A 6,355-nucleotide genomic window follows, 5' to 3' on the forward strand; every position below is an offset into this window, starting at 1 on the left:
AAAAATGTAAATAAAACATATAAAAATGTAATAGTTTTTTCTCTGTAAAAACAAATGCAGTTTTAATGAGCAGTGTAATAATTTTCTTGCAAATTAATTTGTTGTTTATATGGTTAATATTAATGCAACTAAAAAAAAACTATGCAATTAATACGGCCCGCACATGGTTATTTTTTTCCAATCCAGCCCTCAACCTAAAATGAGTTTGACACCCCTGGATTACACGGATCAATGTAAATTATGGCAATAATCTTGGGTCATTCTAATTATTTATGTCACAAAGCTGCAGATTTAATTTATGATGGTATTAAATCATGTTTAATTCAAAGTCAGAGTGTAACGCTCAGGTTCAAGGAAGATGAAGACGATGATGAAGATAACACAATGTTTAATATAAGAATCCAAATAACAAGCCAACATGCAAGACAGTGTGCATGGGACACAAACAATACTGGACACTGAACAGAGGAAAAGGAGGAACTTAAATACACAGATAATGAACTCAAACGATGAACAGCTGTGATGATTAGTTAGTGTCCATGGTAACTGATGAGTGGCGGGAAAACAGAACAAAGAAACACATGTGAATGAAAACAAACTGAAAGTTCATGATAATGAAACTTAAACTAAACAGACATGTGACACAGAGTACTTATTATTTATTTGTATAAAGTCTGATTGAATTAGTATACCTCTAAAAGTTAATGTATTAACTATTAAACTTGTAATAACATTGTCATGATTTCCCCTGTTTTGTGTTTTATGGCTTTTATTTTGAAGTGGATTTTCTGTTCTGCTGTTTCTCTTTCTGTGTTTAGTTTCTGATTTATTTTGATTCCATAGTTAACTATTTATTACACAACAAAACAATATCAACACTACATAGAGCTAATATATGTATTGTTTTTCAATGTCTTTATTAGTCCCATAATTTAGATATTACCCAATGAGTAAGACAGGTCAGATTCAATCACAAGACGGTGAGAATTAATCATTAAAATGTACACTTCCATTCAAAAGTTTGGGGTCGGTAAGAGTCTGTTCTTCTCACCAAGTCTTCATTTATTTGATCAAAAATACAGTAAAAACAGTAATTTTGTGAAATATTATTATAAAATAGTCTATGTGAAAATATTTTAAAAATGTAATTTATTCCTGTGATTTAAAAGAACAGCATTTATTTGAAATAAAAAGAATCTTTACAAGTGTCTTTGCTGTCACTTTTGAATAATTTAAAGCATCCTTGTTGAATAAAAGTATTAATTTTTTTCCAAAAAGAAAAACCCTCACTGATCCCAAATAGGTTTGGACGTCAGTTATTACAGTGAATATCACTGGAAGTGAGTCAGAGAGGAAGGTAATTTTATGTGGCATGGTCTGATGTGTCTTCAGTTTACAGCTTATTTTTGTGCTGCTTTTGTTTTGTTTTCCCTCGTAAATGTTTTGTCAGACATTTACACAAATATTGGACATTCCAGTATTTGTTTAGTATTTGTTAAGATTGTTATTCCTGCCATAATAACAAACAATTATAACAAAGAATATCATTGTTAACATCATCATCATATTCCTTTATTTTTGCCTAAACAGGGGAAATTGTGAAAGTTCTGTTTAACTGTTGAAAAGAGGTTGCGTGTGTGGTGGATCTGAAGAGAACCAGCTGTGAGTGACTCAAGAGATCATTCGACGTCAGTTTATGACCTCTACCTCCTGATTTCACCCATGTTCCACTGGCTGCAGAGGGGCTGAAGTTTAACAAGTTTATTTACAGCTGTTTGTCTTCCACCATGCCAGAAAAGGTGCTGTGTTATCACAATTATTCCCTCTTTTTGGAGGTTTGAACAGTTGGACGTCCAGCAATGAACCAATGAAGTGATAAAATGAAGAAAAATAAACTTTTGGTAAGCCTAGTGTTTAATCCTGTAGGAGCTTTTAAGATATTAAAGGGGACCTATTATGCAAAATTCACTTTTGCATGGTGTTTGGACATAAATGTGTGTTGGCAGTGTGTGTACACAACCACTCTATAATGATAAAAATCCAACCACTCCTTTTTTTTAATCCCCATAAATCATAAGCAGTGTCTCAGAACAAGCTGTTTCCAGATCCCTGGCAGTGTGACGTCACATTAGCCACAGGCCCCGCCCACGAATGTTGACAGACACTGCCATTTTAACATAGAAACCCCCTGAGCGAGTTCACAGCGAGTTCACAGTCCGCCAGTGCTGCACTGACGAGAATGTCTCCCAAGCGTTTTAGGTGTTCTGTAGCTGGATGGATTAATCCACATAGCTCTCTCCATTTACTCCCTAAATCTGAGCCGCTGAAGATGAGGTGGATTCATTTTGTTTTCGAAGAAAATGCTCCCTCAACTCTACCGAAATTCGTTTATGTCTGCGCGAATCATTTCACACCGGACTGCTTTGTGAACGAATTTCAATACAAAGGGACAATACAAAACAGAGGTTGAGCTAAAAATTTGTTACTCAAGGATAGATCAGTTCGTGATCCAGCTTACAGTCTCCAGAGTGATATTGGATACAGCAGTAATGAAGGTGAGAGCACTTTATTACAGTTCATCGGAGTTGATTTACAGATATAAAGTTTACCAGTTTATTAAGCACCACCCAAAAAGCATAAGGTCTTTATATATTTGTTTACTGTTAGTTGTAACGAGTGTTTCTGTGTAATTCGCTGCGTATGTTGATGATAATGCAAGGGAGCGAGAGAGAGAGAGAGAGAGAGTTTATGGATAATATTTTAACGCACACTTGCACTGTGTTTTATTAAGCTCTTACAGTGATTTTCTAGAGTGAAAACGGATGCTTCATATCTTGTGTGAAGTACAATAAACGTTATAAAACTCATCGGTAAACAGGCTTGTACTAATATAGTGGATAAAAACAAGAAGACAATATAAGTTATAACCGTAATTGAACTAAACTATACCTGTTCTATGTCCATGCAGCATATATTCACAGTTTCTGACATTATAGTGTGTCCGGACTGACTCCTGACACCAAAGAACGAGCTCTTGAAGCTCCGCCCTCTTAGGCAGAGAGCAGCTTATTTGCATTTAAAGGGCACACACTGAAACGGCGCGTTTTTGCTCAACCCCAAAAAGTGGCAATTTTAACATGCTATAAAAAATGATCTGTGGGGTATTTTGAGCTAAAACTTCACATACACACTTTGGGGACAACAGAAACTTATTTTACATCTTGCAAAAGGGGGCATAATAGGTCCCCTTTAAAGTAGCTAATGAGACCTGTGTAAAACACACACAAATCAGATAAAGATAAAGCAAAAGCTGGCTCTTAAAAGATACCTTAATGGATATGGTGACCACCAGGTTATTGCTCTGTTGCAGGACGTAGATGTGATTTTGCGGGACAATGTGAGAAAGGCACTATTACGCATCTTCTGAAAGAGTACAGCATCTCCAGATCCAAAAACAAGTGAAGAAGAAGCAGAAACAAGTGATAGAAGATTGCTTATGCACAAGTAAGCTAACATGATCATCAAACATTAACAGCATATAAATCAAAACTGCCTAACGTTACCGAACTAAATGTCGAACCCACGCAGAGGTATAGGACTGTTTTCATCACTGTTCTGAATTCAATCCAGACTTAGTCCTTGACAAAAACATGACTTTCTCAGCTTTTTGTCCAAAATGTTGCTTATCCACACTCAAGTGTTGATAAAAAAAAAGAATGAATAAAGCTAGAATAAAATGTTTTGTTTGTTTGTTTGTTTAGAAGCGGAGGCTCTATTCTTTCTTTAGATATTGTATATTCAGATATTCATACAACAAAATATTCTGGGGGCTATGAAAGTTTTGTGAAAATGATCAAAAATGCTGCACTGGCTGGCAACTTTAGTACAGGATGTCAGAATTATTGTGCTGACGAGTTTAGAGATTCTTCACACAGGTGGCAGTGATGTAACGCGTTCTGCACATGTTGTGGTAAACAGTGACGAATGTGAAATGAAGGTGGCGTCAGATGAAGAAGCTGTTGTGGAAGATTATGGTGTGGAGGCATTGGGTTTGGCTGACATTTCGTGCAGCACATCAGAATCATCAGCAAGAGCTTAATTCCAGTTATTACACTGTTTCAACTGGTGCATGTTGGGAACAGGATGGACAGAGTGTGGCAGAGGGAACACAAACTGCACATTATGCCAGTGCTGACTAGAGAGATGTCTCACCACAACACAGAGCGTGCATAGAGGAAGACATGCTATAGGGCCTCATTCATAAAACTTTATGTGTGTTTAATTCCATAAAGTTTACAGGTGTGGAGACTGCTGATGTCAGCGGACTGCTGAATTTAAACATCTGAGCCTTATGAATGAGAGTCCAGTAGATTTCCAGTGATTAGAGAGAACCTGTCCAGAGGAGAACTGAGCAACTGAGTCTGGTTTCTCTCAAGGTTTTTTTCTCCATTCTGCCACCTGATGGAGTTTGGGTTCCTTGCCACTGTCGCCTCTGGCTTGCTTAGTCTAGGTTTAAAATTCACTTAACTCTTTCCCCACTAGTGTTTTCTTAAAACAGTGCCAGACAGCACCAGCATTTTAGATCATATTCACATAAATTTCATATATATATATATATATATATCAAAGGAAAGAACAGAACCTCAGCTTTTAACAACAACAACAACAACAACAAAACATTTTATTCTAGCTTCATGCATTCTAGCTTTTTATTAACACTTGAATGTTGGTAAGTTTCACAACATTTTAAACAAAAAGCTGAGAAAGCCATGTTTTTGTCAAAGACTTTGTCCGGATCAGATTCAGAATGATGATCAAAACACACATGGAGTAGATCGAGCCCATCAACACCAATGACATTTCATTCAGCAACGTTAGGTAGTTTTGATTTATATGCTGTTGAATGTTTGACGATCATGTAAGCTTAATTGTGCATAAGCAACTTCTATCCGCTCCTTCTGTGTCCAAAATCAAATACTCTCTTGTAGAGTTGTCAAAAGTACCGACTTCGGTACCAATCCGTACTGAAATTTTAAAAATGTGACACCTCTGATTGGCCATTGTGTTCACGGCTCATCAGATACGTCTGTGATTACAATGATCAATGCACGGGAGCGTTTGAAAGCACATGGAAGTGTTTGAATTTGAAAGCATTTTGAAAGCAGGAGCGGGAGCATTTGAAAGCAGGAGTCTATCAGTGGACTGGTCCGCGATAGACACCTGCTTTTAAATGCTCCTGAGTGTATCTGTGTAAGCACTTGGTGAAGAGAGTCATTGATGGCTATTTACAATGTTTTTGAAGCATTAATCATTGAAGCCAATCACAGACATATCAGATGAGCCGTGAACACAATGGCCAATCAGAAGTGTTTATAAACCTGCTCAACAGCACTCAAAGCATCACGTTTTAAAAATGTCAGTACCGACGTGGTACCAAAATCGGTACCTTTGACCTAACTCTACTCTCCTGGGTAGGTACTTATTTTGAATAAGTAATTACTTCATGACTGCTAAAAAGTATGTTCTATATAGTATAGTATGAATGTAATCTGGAGATTCGCCATGTTGTCATTATCATGTGACCTACCACATTCACTGCCATTCACAAATCCTCTCCCATGGCATCATGGGATAGTGAAGTGTCCATCCAGGTACTTTTTGCATACTCTTTTATGAGTACTGTGAATTCGGACATACTTCTTTTGTCACATACTGTTTTTCGCCTACTATATAGTGGGGAAGTATGCAATTTTGGATGCAGCATTTCCCTGCATCCCAATGTCCATACTATCCATCCTAAATAGTATGTGAGATTAGAATAAGTGTGTCCCAAAGCATAGTATGTTGAAAAGAGTATGCCAGAAATATGGAGGAGGATTTGGTTCAGAACTACAAACACGAATAAAAAGTGTATAAAAACTACAAACATGGCAGATGTGTGTGACTGATGGTTAAGTAGATAAAGGGGTCTAAGCGATTAACAATCAACATTTAATCTGATAAAAAAAAATACAATGTTATCCATGTTATATTTCATCTGCCACAACAATTTGAACTTTTATAAAGATCCATTTGGCCATTAACTATTAAATCATTATGCAAAATAGAGTCTCCAAATGAAAGACCCATGGCCGGCAGATCAATGTGCTGCTTCTTTTCTCTCCAATATAGTAGGAAATTAAATAAAATTAAATATGCATGATGTTAACTGTGACAAGATGATTGACAGGCCAGTTACGTTGACAGCATGTAGCTATGCAACAGAGCGTCCGGTAAAGATGCAGTTTGATGATGTGATAGCTTGTCCCAAAGCTTGTCTACTCTTCTGCTACACACTCAAAAGTACATACTCGTT

This window comes from Ctenopharyngodon idella, chromosome 16 (genome assembly GCF_019924925.1).
Source record: "Ctenopharyngodon idella isolate HZGC_01 chromosome 16, HZGC01, whole genome shotgun sequence".
Classification (NCBI taxonomy): domain Eukaryota; kingdom Metazoa; phylum Chordata; class Actinopteri; order Cypriniformes; family Xenocyprididae; genus Ctenopharyngodon; species Ctenopharyngodon idella.